Raw genomic sequence first — 17771 nt, 5'->3', positions numbered from 1 at the left:
CATAGGTTTCTTCCTCCCCACAGCCCAGAATTGAACTCCTGGATCCAACTAAATCCTATAAAATATTTAGACAGTAGTAGGCTGAGCAATTTTTGCATGAGTCACTGAGCATAGAGAAAATGAGGAATCAAGGGGCCGGGGAAGAGAGCCACTTTTTCTATGCCTTGAAATTCCAATCTTTTCTAGTGCAAGTTAGTCCCTTACATCCCAGAATATAAAACAATTTCAGGGTTAATAGCAATGGGTTTAAGTGATCATATCCCCTTTTCCTCTGCTCCCCCACCTTTCAAGTTACTTTGACATTCCTCCTATTCAGTGTGTTCTTTTCCTGCACCACCTGCTTCTTGATTCATGTTGTTTTCTCACTCGAATCTTCAAGTTCCTCTTCCAACTCCCTCCTGCCAATTCATGCAGATTTCCCTACCTGCTATTAAATTCCCATCATATATAGTCAGGTAAAATGCTAAGCATCATTGAGAGAAGCAGAGTGGCCAATAGAAAGAGTAAAGGCCTGGGAGCCAGAGGAGCTGGGTTCTAATTCCAGATCTGCCACTTGCCTGAGGTGTGACCTTGGACAAGTCACTTAACTCCTCTGTGCCTCAGTTTCCACATCTGTAAAATGGAGATGCAATGCCTGTTCTTCCTCATTATTTGACTATGAGCCCCATGTGGGCCGGGGACTCTCTGACCTGATGATCTTGCATTTTCCCCCAGCACTTATTACAGTGATTAACACATAGGGCATTACAAATATCACAATTATGATTATCACTCAGGAGTAACACACTTAAGTGGATAGTGATTAATTCTTCCTTACAGTTGACTATTGAATTATTTCTTATTTTACTATTTAAACTGCCCATAAATTTCCTCACGTGAAAAGGTTACGCTTTTGTGGTTCAGACTATCTCAGCTGTTAAATCTCTAGTAAAAGGACTTGAAATTACCTGAAAACAACATGCTGCTTTCATCCAGATTTAAATGTTTAACATTTATGAAACCATTTTCCAGCCCACAATAGATCTAACCCATTTGCCTACAGATTTTTTAAACAGAAGAGTTCATTTAAAACATTTCCTGAAACAACTTTGTAGTAAATGTATTTTCAAATCTACATAATGATTGTTCTTGTGTCCCAGCTTCTAGCTGTTATCTAAACCAAATCCTCTGGGAGAGAACATAATCTATTATTAGTTTCCACAACTAATACTACCACAACACCAGATACTAAAACACAAAGCTATCTCTTCAGATCGTCTTTTTTCTCCAAGTGCAACCATCACTCAAGTGTTCCTGAATATGCATCAGTGAATTTATTATGGGCAGAGATCTTTGGGAAACTATAATGGAGGCAAAAGCCATAGTCCCTGGCCTGAAGGACCTAAAGGTTTTAAGTGATTCCTGTGAAAATATAACCCGCAATTCAACAGTTCAGAGGGAAATCATCCCTTCTTTCAGGCCGCCCCACCCCATCAACTACTAACATATTTAATATTCTGTAATAAAAATGCACAAGTAATTCAAATATTCATTTTTGAAATCATAATTCAAGCCTGGTCTGACCTTTAAACCAGACGTTTCCAATAGGCATTAGACATTGTGTTTGTCTTCACATGCAAAAATGATGGGGATATTTTAAATGACAAAAATACACTTCTTGCTTGAATGATCTGTTTGTATCAGGCAGTCACATTTTTGGGCTTGAAATATCATGGCTATATAGGCCAAAATACATTTTTAAGCCCTCAATATGTAATTAATATGCAGGGATGGATCCAGGTCTTCTCAGAGTAAGCATTTTTTGAGGAGAATTTTCATGTGTAAAAGTCCTCTATTACCCAAATAGTGAAGCAGTCAAAACTTTAGATAGCAGCCTAATATTAGGAGAGATTGTTTGGGAAGATAAAACTATCGGAGAGCAGAGTTGAAAATATTCTTTCCATAAAAACATTCTTGCAAATGATTAAACTTACCTACCTTATGAGGATGAACAGGGCTCTGTCACAGGCCTATTCATTCAGTCATACTTATTGGGCCCTTACTGTGTGTGCAAAGCACTGTACTAAGTGCTTGAGCGAGTACAACAATAAACAGACACATTCCCTGCCCATAATGAGTTTACCACCATCTAGAGGCCTAGAGAATGGTTCACAAACATACTGATGTTTCTAGGGGCAACTTAGTTCCAACCCCATTTTCATACCCTCCACAAACCCAATAAACTCAGACAAGTTACACCTATCCTTCATTTGTATACCCTTTCTTTACTGCTACCTTTGGTGATCCCCGAGTCGTCACCAGATTCTTGGCAGGTTTGAGATGTGAAGGAATCTTTCCAAAGTTCAACAAATCTTGGTGGCAGAGTGTAAAATAGGAGGATGGTGAGCCTTATAGGGGCCACATTCTTGAGGCACAAACTAATTTAGTTCAGACCATTTCTGCCTAGTTTTGTCTTCCATTAAGATGAGCGTTTTGTGTTTTTTTCCCTCACAGAAACAACATGGAACACACAAAAAAGCATTTTGCTCCACTTCATCTATACTCTCATTCTTGCCAACAAGTAGGGCTAGAAACACCCTGTCCCTGTTAAGGCTCTAATGGACCCTGAACTCTCTCTGCCCCTATTTTTTCTTCCCGTTAGGCCCATTTTAAAGATAGAAATGGATAACATATCTTGGACTTTTCTATTTCCTTAGTAGTTGCACTGTGCATGCTTCAAGGCAAAAGCTAGTTTGAAACACCTAAAATGTCTGCTTTACACATAAATGCTTGGAAATCTGAGTTTTATCAAACATTGAGTAGGCATCTTAATTTGTTGCACTTTGGATAGTTTTCCTTCACTGCACACTGGTTTGTATTTATTCACACAATAGTCCATACACTCTTTTATCAAACACACCTGGTATTAGGTCATCTTCCTGGAGATTTTATTCCCCTCCTCCCCAAACCTCTACACCCCCTTCATAACATTACACCTATCCCTCTTGTGTAAATTTAAATTGCCACGAAAAGTCACCCAGTTCCTATTATGTATAATCAACTCCTCCTCTTGGTGTCATCCTCGACTCCACTCTCTCATTCACCCCTCACATCCAAGCCGTCACCAAAACCTGCTGGTCATTGCCAAGATCCACCCTTTCCTCTCCATCCAAAATGCTACCCTGCGCATTCAAGCTCTCATCCTATCCCATCTGGACTACTGCATCAGCCTTCTCTCTGATCTCCCATCCTCGTGTCTCTCCCCACTTCAATCCATGCTTCATGCTGCTGCCTGGATATATGTATATATGTTTGTACATATTTATTACTCTATTTATTTATTTATTTTACTTGTACATATCTATTCTGGCTAGGACCTTGCAAACGGAACCTGCAGATCTCAGAATAATGCTATCATGGGGATCCTGGACATCAGTTTCCTCCTTAAACAAGCATTTGGCACAGTGCTTTGCACGCACTAAGTGCTCAACAAATAGGATTGATTGATTAACCTGAAGTTGGCTTCTAGCACCACTTGGCTATCCTCCTCTCCTACTGTAGTCTTCAATCAATGCTATTTGTTAAACACTTAGTTTGTGCAGAGCCCTGCACTAAGAACTTGGAGAACACAATACAATAAATAAAACAGAGTTAGTAGACTCGATCCAGGCTCCAAGAGAAAAGGAGATTACATCACAGGGAAGAAGCATCACCTAGTAGAAAGTCAGTGGACCGGTATTCTAATCCCAGCTGCCCTGTGACCTTGGTGAAGTCACTCAATTTCTCTGTGCCTCAGTTTCCTCATCTATAACATGGCACATAAATAAGCACTTAGGAAATACCATAAAAAACTCTATGTGATTTACTAGAACCTTTCTACCTCCCTCCACCAACTCACCCTGTTCTCAAGGACCTTGAACTCCTCAAACTGGGCATATGTCAATGAAATTTGACCCAGGGACACTTCTGTGTACACATGGCAGGATATATTGACTCTTACCTGCTTGTTTGCATTGTCTCTGTCTTATGGCTATCTAAATTTGAGCCATCTGATTCAAAGTCTTCTAGTTTCATTTATCTTCTCAATCAACGTGAAATTGAGCTGGATAACAATACTTCCTGCAACAAACCTCTCCCATTCACCACCCCTGCTTAGACCAACTTTCCACAGCTGCAGGCAATAGGCTCTTGAATAAGCAGGGAGAGTGACTAACCAGCCCCTTGAGTTCACAGCTCTGAGTGGTTCCCAGGTGATAAGCCCTGCCCCTAAGGAGATGAGAATTAACGTGCTTTAAGAGGCCTGGTTCAGACTCAGTGATTCTACTTCCCTCTCCCTTCTCTAGTTCTTACTCCTTGCTGATTGTCTCTCCCTATTATTGTTTTTATGAAATTGTTGTGTTTGATATTCTCTGCCTGAGTTCTGGTTACCTGAATGTGTTTTTCTCCAGAGCTGTATGAATTTGACAGCTATGAGAACCAGGACTTATGTTGCTAAGCAAAACAATCCTATAAATGAATACTTTACAAAGTGAGGATCTCATTTAGTGTCACATAGTATACTGGAAGTGGAGTATGACTCAGTATGCCCAATGACTTATTAATGGTAAGGAACCTAGGCCAAGATTTAGAAATGTTTTAAGTCATCTCAAATTGTGTTTGTTTTCCAAATACTCTTGGCTTCTATCTAGGTTGAAGTACTGATTACATTTACTGAAGACCTCAGGGTTTTTTGGTTTTTAATGGCATTTGTTAAGTGCTTACAATGTGCCAGGAACTGTACTAAGGACTGGGGTAGACATGAACTAATCGCTTGGATGTAGACCCTGTCTGACATGGGACTCTCAGTCTTAATCCCCATTTTAAAGATGAGATAACTGAAGCAGAGTGAAGTTGTGATTTTCCCAAGGTCACATAGTAGAAAAGTGATGAAGCTGGGATTAGAAGGCAGGTCCTCTGACTCGCAGGCCAGTGCACTGATTGAGATTCATTCAATCAATTGTATTTATTGAGCACTTACTATGTACAGAGCACTGTACTAAGCACTAAGGAAATACAAACTGACAACATATGGAGACAGTCCCTACCCAATAATGGACTCACAGTCTAGAAGGGGGAGACAGACAAAACAAAACAAGTAGAGAGGGGACAATACCATCAGAATAAATAGAATTATAGCTATATACACATCATTAATAAAATAGAGTAATACATATGTACAAATATACACAAGTGCTTTGGGGAGGGGAAAGGGGGGGCTCAGTCTAGGAAGGCCTCCTGGAGGAGGTGAACTTTCAGTAGGGCTTTGAAGGGAGGAAAAGAGCTATCTTGGCAGATGTGTGGAGGGAACGCTTTCCAGGCCAGAGGTAGGATGTGGGCCAGGGGTTGACGGCAGGACAGGCGAGAATGAGGCACAGTGAGGAGGTTAGCAGCAGAGGAGCGGAGGGTGCGGGCTGGGCTATAGAAGGAGAGAAGGGAGGTGAGGTAGGAGGGGGCGAGGTGATGGAGAGCTTTGAGGCCCAGTGGGAGGAGTTTTTGCTTCATTCAAAGGTTGATAGGCAACCATTGGAGATTTTTGAGGAGGGGAGTGACATGCCCAGGGCGTTTCTGTAGAAAGATAATCCGGGCAGCAGAGTGAAGTATAGACTGAAGCAGGGAGAGACAGGAGGATGGGAGATCAGAAAGGAGGCTGATGCAGTAATCCAGTCGGGATAGGATGAGAGATTGAATCAGTATCACTTACACCATGCTGCTTCTGGGTATCTAATTGGTATTGTAATATGAGCAGAGTGGTGGGGCAGGAGACGATGGAGAGGAATGGGAGAAGTATGAGGGAGGTGAAGAGAGAGGTGGGCAGAATAAGAAGACAAATATTTCAATTCAAAATTTTGAATTGGCCTTGCGAAAGGATGGGAGCAAGGCAGGGATACAAGGTGAGTGACCCAGCACTCCCCTTCTCAGGAACCTCCAGCAGCTCCCTGCCACCTCTCAGGCTCCAGGTTCAGGGCCTTTCTTTCCCTTCTGTTTATGGTCCCTCCAAACAGGCCCCTCTGTTCTGGAGGATGTGAAAGTGGTTGTTGGAAGAAGCCCAGGGCTCCAGTCAGAAAGCAGATCAGCGTGGTCTACTGGATAGATCACAGGGCTGGGAGGCAGAGGGTGTAGGTTCTAATCCTGGCTCTGTCACTTGTCTGCTGTGTGACCTTGGGCAAGTCATTTCACTTCTCTGTGCCTCAGTTCCCTCATTTGTAAAATGGGGATTAAGACTGTGAGCCCCATGTGGGACAGGAACCATGTCTGGCCCTATTTGCTTTTTTGTTCATTCACTCATATTTATTTAGCACTTACTGTGTGCAGAGTACTATACTAAGCTCTTGGGTGAGTGCAATACAACAATAAACAGAAGTGTCCTTGCCCACAATGAGCTTACAGTCTAGAGGTGGGGAGACAGACATTAATATAAATAAATTACAGATATGTGCATAAGTGCTGTGGGAATGGGAGGGGGAAAGAACAAAGGGAGCAAGTCAGGGATACACAGAAGGGAGTGGGAGAAGAGAAGAGAGGGGCTTAGCCAGAGAAGGATTGTTGGAGGACATGTGCCTTTAATAAGGCTTATATCCACCCCAGCTCTTAGAGTGCCTGGCACACTGTAGGTGCTTAACAAATACAGCAATTATTATTATTGTCTGCTTTGTGACATTGGGCAAATCATTTCACTTTTCTGGGCTTCCTCATCTGTAAAATGGGGATTAAGACTATGAGCCTCATGTGGGACAGGCACTGTGTTCAACCTATCTTGTATCTACCCCAGCACTTATTAAAGTGACTGTTACAAGAAAGCACTTGACAACTACCATTAAAAAAAATGAAAAAGCCACTGGTCTAACCCAGACATAGGCATGTTTTGCCTGAGTTCCTTCATCCAACCATTTCCTTGGCAGGCTTCTCCCTTTGATTTAACCAAAACATACCTGCCCCAGCCTCCCCTCCTTCAAAGCCTTCCTTCTACAACCATCACCCCTTCTAGGAGGCCTTCCCCCACCCCTTGACCCCCCCTCTTATTCTCTTCCCTACCTGTCTCTATGTCCTACCCCTTCCTACCCAAGACGTTTGTGTATCAGCGTGGTCTAGTGGAAAGAGCATGGGCCTGGAAATCAGAGCACCCGGGTTCTTATTCTGGCTTTGCCAGTTGCCTCTTGTGTGACCTTCAACAAGACAACTTCTGTGTGCTTTAGTTTCCATATCTATAAAATGGGGATTCACTATCTGTTCTCCATCCTACTTAAGAGTATGACCCCCATGTGGGAAAGGGACTGTGTCTGACCTTATAATTTTGTATCTACCCCAGTGCCTAAAACAGTGCTTGACACATAGTATGTACTTACCAAATGTAATAAAGTAAACTAGATCTTATGGCAGCTGAAAGAAGCAACTGCTTCTACTCATCCTCTCTGATACAATTAGATTTGTCTTCATGTCCTGGTGGAAGCCAGCATTAAACACCACTGAGTAGTTTAGCTCAGTGCTAGGAGTCACGAGACACAAGTTCTAGTCTCAGCTCTGCCTCTGGCCTTCTGTGAAACCTTGGGAAAGTCAGGTCCTCAGTTTTCTCATCTTATATGGGGAAAAGATGTCTACTCTCAGATTTCCTCATAGAGGACCTGGATTCTAATCCTGGCTCAGCCAATTTCTTGCTCCGTAACCTTGGGCAAGTCACTTAACTTCCCTGTGCCTCAGTTCTCCTACTTAGACTATTAATTCATTCAATCACATTTATTGAGCGCTTACTGTGTGCAGAGCACTGTACTAAGCGCTTGGGAAGTACAAGTTGGCAACATATAGAGACGGTCCCTACCCAACAGTGGGCTCACAGTCTAGAAGGGGGAGACAGACAACAAAACAAATACCATAAAATTAATAAAAATAAATTTGAGTGCTCTGGGGACAGGGACTGTGTTGAATCTGATTACCTTGATTCAACTCCAGCACTTAGTACATCATAAGTGCTCAATAAATATTATAGTTCTGAAAACATCTAATTTTAATCTTTGCCAGGAAATATCATTTTTATATCAATTTGATTTTTCTTGGATTTGAGGTCCCTTGGATCACTATGTTCTGTCTCATTAAATCCAATCTGAATTACAATTCTAAGTAAAATTCTATAACAAAGTATGATTGGTACATTCAAGGACAAAAAAAAACTGAGACTTTGAAAATGTAATCAAAAGAAGGCCAGGGAATTAGGTAGCATGCCTACTAAACAAAAAACTATCAGAAACTAAAAAGGGAATTAGGAATATAAACAAAACAGTTATATAAATCAATATTGAGGGAAATAATGATGTCACTGCAAAGAATGAATTTCTATAAACATCCAGAAGATAATGGAATCAGGCAAAATGAGTAATTTGCAATCTGCCAAAATATATATCATGCTAAACAAGCTTGATAGCTTTTTTGACAGAACAGTAAAATTAGTGAATCAAGAAAATGGAGTTTATGTGACACATTTAGGCATTATTTTGATCATCAAAAGTTTTTTATTGAATGTGTTTAATCAAAACCCCATAATAACCTAGGGCAACAATAGCTGTCTTCACATTTTGAAAACCACATGCTTAAATATTGGCACCTCATCAATTTCAGTTACACACATTACTAAATTTAAATGCATATTGAACACCACCATGGGTCAACATATATTCGCAATTCATAAAAATTAATTCATCTAACCGGGATTATTGTATGACGTAAAGTAATTTGAGAGGATTTGGTTGGTAAAGTACCAATATGAAAAAATTAAAAAAAAACACATTATAAGATCACTTTCATTTGTAGTTTGTAAAAGATATTTCAGTCATGTATTTTAAATTTTTAACAAACTACTGTAATTAAGACATACAATTTAGAAAACAAGAATAGTATGAGCAAAATTCTACCTTTCCAAGCTGCCTTTCTTAAATCAGCTTCAACTCATAAGACATTAACAGGCTAATCTAGAGGACCATATGCAGTCCATGCCTTGACCACTGATATATTGTTAAGACATTTTTTAAAGAACAAACATAAAATACCCTGAAAAGACTTGGACTCTTCACGCTGCCTTGTCCTGGTGGGGCAGTGGAGACAACAAGCAAGTATTCAGATGGGGATGAACCACTGTGAAAGACCAAGATACTCTCAGCCCTTCTGCAAGATGGAACAGTCCCTGAGGTTAATGGAGCGGGATTCAGATGTCCAAAAAGTGTCTGCACTGACAGTGATGTCTTCTCAGAGCACAAAGCCCATCATACGTTTGCCTTTTTCTTTGCCTCTGTTTGTGTCTCTCCCTCCTTCTCTGTTTTCCCCTTTTACTGCTTTTTCTCAACCTACGCATTATTGGCCATCTGCTTCCACAATCGAATCAATCAATGGTATTTATTGAGGACTTACTGTGTGGAGAGTACTGTACTAGGAACTTAGGAAATTACAGTGGAATATGTGGACAACATTCCTGCTCACAAGGTGCTCACAATCTACGGGGGGAAACAAACATAAAAATAAATTACAGACAGAGGAAAACACAGTGTATAAAGATATGTATCTGGGTGCTGTGGGGCTGAGGTGAGTATCAAAGCGACTAAGGGGTACACAACCAAGGGGAGGGCAGATAGGGGAAATAAGGCCTTAGTTAGGGATGGCTTCCTGGGGGAGATGTGATTTTAGGAGCGTTTTGTAGGTGGGGATAGCGGTGGTCTGTCGGATAATAAGGAGAGGGAGTTCCAGGACAGTGGGAGGACGTGAACAAGGGGCCTTCAGCGAGATAGATGAGATGGATAGGTTCCCAGACGTTGGGGTCGTATCTATCACACTGTACCACTTTAGACTCAAGGAGATCTGGTTCATTTTACTACATTTACTTTCATTTTGGCTCACAGGTACCTTATGGGAATATACAATATTACAAACTCCTATATACCCATATGACATCCTGCCACTTGCATGACAAATCTCTCAACAAATTAATATTTTATAATAATTTCATGGATGTGAAACCTATATGGTTTCTTGAAGCACATGTAGGTATAGGGTATATTAGGGATAGCACTGTCAAAGCAGAATACTAAGATAGACCCAGTATGTCCCAGTAGATCATTATTTATGTACCTATGTGATATTTTTAATTCATCTAATTTGAGTCTAATGAAAAGCAATCCTAAAAACACATATGTTTATTGTCTCCCGGAATTAAATTATTCTCAAGAATAGAATATACTGGAAATCACTCCTTTCTTTTTCTCTTTCATGAATGAAAAGACTATTATATCCATTTACAATTCAAGAATCTGTGTTTGCAAACTCTTGTTTTCTTTTAAAGGACATTTTTACCCAGACACATACTTCACATCATACCAGGAACTCAGAACTTAAGAGCAACTTCATAATAAGAAGGTCATTAATACATACTGGAAAAAAACACCATCAGGCAAGAAGCTAAACATCAATTCTGTATTTCCAAACTAATGGTACTAACTTGAGAAATGAGAACATTTTAAAGTGACTGTGCTCTTCTGCTGCAAAACCCATATTGCTAATGGAGAGCATCGTTCCTTTTCACTTTGTGTTTTGAAAGTAACAGCACAATGTGTTAGAGTAGTTTTGCTGAGTTTACAACAAAATTGAATCCCAGGGTTTGTGTTTTCTCACTAGGATTAAACATCCCTTCCCTCCCTTCTACCCTTCCACTTCCCCATCTCAGCTCACCTCCCTGGGGTATGAATGACAAAAAACACCAGCTGGGCTGCTCCACATGTACTGTTTTGAAGAAAGTGAAATCAAATTTCACTGAACTAAAAAGAATACCATTCTATGGGTGGCTGTTATAGACCAACATATTTCAGTTTTGCAGAGCTGTATTTTTCCAAAGTGACATTTTGTAATGATAGCCAAGTTCAGCTGCTCTTCTTGAAACAAACAAAAGATGAAAAAAAATTCAAGTAAGCCTTTAGAAGTATTACTTCTGCACTCTGTTTCCCAGAAAAACATTTTAAAAACCTAAATATTGTTCACTTATAAAAAATAAATATTTGGCAAGAGAGTTCACTAGAATTGATATGTTAGAAAATGGCCAAAGAATACTAGACTTATTCTTTATGATTTGGCTCAAAACAATTATGGAATTCTGAAAGGGAAAAATCACAAAGGGCTGATTCAGAGTTCTCAGATATGCAATACTCCCTCCCCCATGGAATGAACTGGATGCATAGTGTTTATTTGAGCGAAAAAGTCTGAGGCTATTCCCAAAGTAACACATTGAGTCACATATTCATGACATTTATGAGAATAAGTTTGAATTTTTAAAAAAATAATGGTAGTTTTCATTTTTCATCATCTGCCTTTGCTGAGAAATCTAGATGTGTGTGTTATAATAATGATGGTATTTAAGCACTTACTATGTGCCAAGCAATATGTGTATAAAGTACTGACCTTGAGATTCTACCTCAATTTGTAGCCATTCTGCCCTTTCTTCACATCCTTCCTTTTCAATTCCCCTATTCTTCTCTTTCACCTCACCATATGACACTTCCTTCCATCCTTCCTTTTCAGTTCCCCTATTGTTCTCTTTCACCTCACCATCCAGTCATAGCCTCACTGTTCTCACTGCTAATGTGTCTTTTAGACTGTGAGCCCAGTGTTGGGTAGGGACTGTCTCTATATGTTGCCAACTTGTACTTCCCTAGCGCTTAGTACAGTGCTCTGCACACAGTAAGCGCTCAATACGATTGATGATGATGATGATGATAATGTAGTCTCCTAGACTGAGGAAGCACTGCAGGTGAGGATAGTGGTGCTGAATGGCAAAATGTACTACACTATACCCGGACCTGGTTCGCCTAGGCATAAATTCTCCAACTGATCATTAGGTTCCCTATCTTAGTACTCTGTCTCTCTCCTCTCTTTGTTGTCTGTCTTCTTTCCTTTTCATTCAATCATATTTATTGAGCACCTACTCTACTAAGCGCTTGGAAAGTACAATTCAGCAACAAAGAGAGACAATCCCTGCCCACAACAGGCTTACAGTCTAGAAGGGGGGAGACAGAGATCAAAACAAGTAAACAGGCATCAATAGAAAAAGTATAAATAGAATTAGACATATATATATATATATATATATATATATATATACACACACACACACACACACACACACCAGAACAAGTAAAACAGGCATTAATATAAATAGAAATATATATGTACATGTTTATACAAGTGCTGTGGGGCAGGGAGGAGGGGTAGAGCAAAGGGAGTGAGTCGGGGTGATGTGGGGAGCTGAGGAAAAGGCGGGCTTAATCTGGAAAGCCCTAATTTTATTTATTGAGCACTTACTGTATGCAGAGCACTGTACTAAGCACTTGGGAAAGTACAATACAGAAATAAAGACAGGCAATCCATACTCACAATGAGCTCAGTGTAGAGGGGATTAGGACTATACCAAGTCCTTTCCTTATCTTCTTCCCTATTTGTCACTTCATACATTTTCCCTCTTGCGTAGGAGTCCCTTTGGGAATTCTGGGATCGTCTTTAAATAAACTACCCTTCTTTTCAACCTCTGCACGATCTCCAGAACCTTTCTTCAGCTTGACGTAAAAAAACAGTTATCGTAGATTCTGTACAATCAGACTGATAAAAATAATGATGGCATTTGTTAAGCGCTTACTATGTGCCAAACACGGTTCTAAGCACTGGGGTAGATACAAGGTTATCAGGTTGTCCCACGAGGGGCTCACAGTTTTAATCCCCATTTTACAAATGAGTTAATTGAGGCACAGAGAAATGAAGTGACTTGTCCAAAGTCACACAGCTGACAAGTGGTGGAGTCGGGATTAGAATCCATGACCTCTGAGTCCCAAGCCTGGGCTCTTTCCACTGAGCTATGCTGCCTGATCCAAATGAAAGAACCCAACTGCCTTCTTTCATTTTGAAACTGAGATGTTTCAGCAAAAGGAGAGAGTGGACTACGTTCTAAACTGTCACCAAGAACATATAGATTAGTTTTCTTGATGTGACATTCCAACACATTTCCATACATAATCATGCTCCCTTCAGAGTGGCATATTTTCTTGACTTGCTAACTACGAAAGAGGACTGCACAGCTGTGTTTTGATGCAGTCTATTTTCTCATGATCACATGACTATTCCTAGGTGTACAGCTTTTTATGGATTGTCCCATTAGTCTTATGTGATGAGAGAAAAAGGATGAATCATTCCAAAAACAACTGGTAATCATCTCTTCTTTCCCTTTATTAGTAATAGCTTCAAAGATGAGTTCTATTCAAAACCACCTCACCCAAATAAAGCTAGAATTATTTTTAAACATGGATACAGTTGTCATGTTTCTTTAAATGGAGTCTACCACATACTGAATTCCCATTCTTGAAAAGTGTTTCATTACTAAACTAATGAAAATTGTCCTCAGAATGGTAGTTTGTTTTTAAACATTCTGAGGACAAAATGTTCAAAACAAACTGAGAACGAAATATTTTGGTGTGTCTTTGCAAACAGTACAGAAATATGTTCTTTCTTTCCTCCAACTGTTTCAATTCTTACAGACCTTAAGTAATCATCTTTTCAAAATCATTATCAATAGCATTTATTTTTTCAGTTCCTACTGTGTGTACGCTACACACTATACTAGGTGATCGGGACCATAGTAGTAAAAAATGAGTCCCTGTCCTTTAGGAATTTACAATCTAGTGAGAGAGACAACCTAATGAGTAAAACTACAACAGCTTAGATATGATAAAAAACAAAAGTAAAACAAATAAGTGATGGAGATAAACCCAAGTGCTAAGGTGGCTGATGGGATGACAAAACCAAGGAGATAGCTGGAAGAACTATTTTTAAAGAAGGACTTTGAAGGGGAGGGACATGGCGTGGTGGATTTGAATCCCATCCAGGGTGAAAGCTGTGAATTCAGACCAGGATGAATTGCAAAGAAGGTCCATTTAGAAGGCTATCCACGGAGGAACAAAGAGTGCAAGCTGCAGTGGAGTGGGAAAAGAGGATGGATAGGTAGGAGCAGGCAGCTGGTGGACAGCAGTAAATTCAGACAGTGGGAGGTTGTTTTTTTTAATGTGGGTAGCTCTGGAGATTTTGAGGAGGATATATTCAGTTGTATATTATTTCCCATTTCTCTTCCTCCCTCCATGACAAACTCTTTCTCAATTTCCTCTCCTGGTAAGGCCAGCTCTAGATATTTGGCCACCTTGAGAGAGGGAAAAATTTGACTCTCCTTCTCACTGTTGTGAAACCAAGGCTGGAAAGACTTTCTGGTAAGAGGGAATGGTCAATATAGTCAAAAGCAAGAAGAAAGAATATTCTGTATTAAGGAAGGAAAGAATATAATCATAGAAATTATTGTTTCCAGAAAATATTCTTTCATGTTTCTGCAGTACATTTCTGTATATTGCTTGGGAACAACTGAAAATGTGACAAGTAGTCCTTGAGGCAAAGCACTTAAATGATTATGAGGACGATCTGTCTCACAATCTGTTTCTCAAATTATTTGACTTTGCTACATATGGTTAATTTTCCAAGTTATAAAATAATCCATATCATAGTGAGAATTACATATTCAATGGAATATGTAGCCTTCATTTTTGAAGATGATGCTACTGATACTCTGAGCTTACCCATGCTGTAGGTAGGACCAAAAGGCTGATGTCTGACTGACAGTCTTCACTCATTCATCAGTATTTATTAAGTGACTATTGTGGTCAGAGCACTGTGCAAAGAGCCTGGCAAAATGAAGTCCTACCTATACATGTAAATGTGGCTGAAAATAGCAATTTAGAATCAACACTCCTTTCCATATTGTTTACAAGATACATCCTTGTTGAGCTGGTGGACTTATCCCACATTGGGCCTGTTTTTTCTCTGTTTCTTTATGTTGGTTAATTTTGGTATTTATTAAGTGTTTACAACATGCCGAGCACTGTGCAAAGTTTTGTGGTAAACCCATACAAAACAGACAGGGCACAGTCCCTGTCCTTTGTGAAACTCACAAAGCCTTTGTCTTTCCCAATTTCTGTCCATCAAGCATCTTTCATCTTGCCATGGTCTTCCAGCAGTCTGGTGCAATGTCACATTGCTTGAGATTGCACACCATATCTTTAAGACATCTTTTGCTGCCCTCCTGAGTTCTGTGGGACTTCTTTCAGTTCCCCATACAGCACAGACTTGCGTATCTATCAGTGGCATTTATTGAGCACTTACTGTGTGCAGAACCCTGTACTAAGTGTTTGGGAAAGTACAATATGACAGAGTTGATAGATATGTTCCCTGCCCACAAGGAGTTTACAGTCTGTCCTGCTTATCAGAGTAGAACAGAAGATGTGGTCCCTTTCCTTGAAGGGTATAAAATCTAGTTCTCCATGATATGCACAAAAAGATTGTTACTTTCTATCTCAAGGCATTTTTCCCCTAAAAACAAGATGAAGACCAAATAGCAAGTTTATTGGCACATCCTTAAAAAAAAAAACCCAAAGAAAGCAATATCAGCAGAAAATGAGGATACTGAGAAGAGCCCCAGTGGTTGGCTTTCCCCACTTTCATCCCTACATGAATGGAGGGGCTCTCTAGGCCATCTACAAATGCACATGCATTTGCAGGAGGAGAGATAAGCAAGTTATTTTTAATGGATAATCAATTAATCAACTGGATTTATTGAGCACTTACTCTGAACAGAGCACCGTATTAAGAACTTGGGAGATTATACAGTAGACTCAGTTGATGTTATCCCTGACCTTATGGAGCTGACAATCTAGCGAGGAGACAGAAGATAAAATAAATAACAGGTAGGAGGATGCACAGAGTTTAAAGATAAGTACATAAGTGCTATCATGGGGGCAGAGGGAGTACCAAGTGTTTAAGGCCTGAGGACTCCCATGCATAGGTGCTGTGGAAGTACTGAAGTGTCAGTAGTGGGAGAAATAGGGTGGGGAGATGAGAAATTAATTAGTGAAGGTCTTTTGGAGATGTGATTTTAGAAGAGCTTTGAAGATAAGGAGAGCATTGGTGTGCTAGATGGGAATGGGAAGGGAGTTCCAGGCAGAAAGGAGGGTGAGAGTAAGAGAGTGGTGACAAAAAAAGAGAGAGATGAGAACTAGGTGGAGTGAAAAGGATGATGTGTGAGGAGCAAAGTGTTCAAGCTGGGTTGAAGTGGGAGAGGAGCGAGGATATACATATCCCTGTGAGGAACCGAGTGCAGTAAATCCAATGGTCAGGAATTTCTGCTTGACGTTGAGAGGAATGAACAACCACTGGAAGATTTTGTGAAGTATGCAAAGTGAGCTTTTGAAAAGTGATCTGGGCAGCAGAGTAAAGTATGACCTGGCCAGGGGAGAGGCTAGAGCAGGGACGTGAGGAGGAGGCTTATGCAGCAGATGAGATGAGGAGATAAGTGCTTGGACCAGAATGGCAGTAGTTTGGATGGAGAGGAAGGAGCAGATTACGGAGATATCGTAAAGATAGAACTAATAAGATTTGCTGTTTGACTAGGTGGTTGAAGATGAAAGAGTTGAAGATTATACTAAAGTTGTAGGCTTGTGAGATGGGGTGCATGGTATTGTTGCCTACGGTGACGGGAATGTCAGTGGGAGAAAAGGATCGTAGAGGGAAGATGAGTTCAGTTTTGGAAATGTTGAGCTTGAGGTGCTGCTAGGATATCAGTGTCAGGGCTATCATGGAGGCAGGAGGAAGTGCAAGATTGCAAAGAAGGGAAGAGGTCAGGAATAATGAGCTAGACTTGCAAGTCATCCCAAACATCCGCTACATGGCCATCACAGAGACTGTTACATCACACTTTTAGACTGTGAGCCCACTGTTGGGTAGGGACTGTCTCTATATGTTGCCAACTTGTACTTCCCAAGCACTTAGTACAGTGGTTTGCACACAGTAAGCACTCAATAAATACGATTGATTGATTGATTCTATTATCATATGACAGTCCACCACTTTTCCCTCCTCCAGTGCTTAGAACAGTGCTTTGCACATAGTAAGTGCTTAACAAATACTATTTTATTATTCAAAACCTAATTAAAAATCACCTCTCCTCCCAGAGGCCTTCCCCAACTAAGTCCTCATTTCCCCTACTCCCTTTCCCTTAAACATCACTTATGCACTTGGATGTGTACCCTTTAAACACTTCATGTTCCACCCATCCTCATTCCCTCAGTACTTACATGCATATCTGAAATTTATTTTAATGTTCGTTTCTCCCCTCCAGACCGAAAGCTCCTGGTGGGCAGGGAACATATCTGCCAACTACATTGTACTGTACTCTTCCAAGTGTTCATTAAAGTGCTCTGCACACAGTAAGCACTCAAATGCCATTGATAGTTTGATCCTACTACAGAAGGCAAGATTTCTAAGGCAGGAATTAAACGCTGGGATTGGCCACTCATGCACATATATTAAAAGGTCTCACTGATGGCCTTTACCACAGCAGGTGAACACCTGTCTAAAAGTAGGAAAGTAAAGAGCTACTCTCTTACTGGAAGGGAAGAGAAATGCATGAGGGCACACTGTTCTTTCATTCATTCAATCAATCGTATTTATTGAGAACTTACTGTGTGCCGAGCACTGTACTAAGTGCTTGGAAAGTACAATTCAGCATCAGATGGAGACATTCCCTACCCAACAACGGGCTCACTGTTGCATCACCACTGTAACGTTCCCCTACTACATAGGGAGTTCTTGACACTGCTCCTCAACCGGGCAATATTATTCCTACTACCACTACTATTCATTCT

The sequence above is a fragment of the Tachyglossus aculeatus genome, chromosome X4 (assembly GCF_015852505.1).
Source record: "Tachyglossus aculeatus isolate mTacAcu1 chromosome X4, mTacAcu1.pri, whole genome shotgun sequence".
NCBI classification, from domain to species: Eukaryota; Metazoa; Chordata; class Mammalia; order Monotremata; family Tachyglossidae; genus Tachyglossus; species Tachyglossus aculeatus.
The sequence above is the reverse complement of the archived record's forward strand: the minus strand, read 5'-3'. Positions refer to the sequence as shown.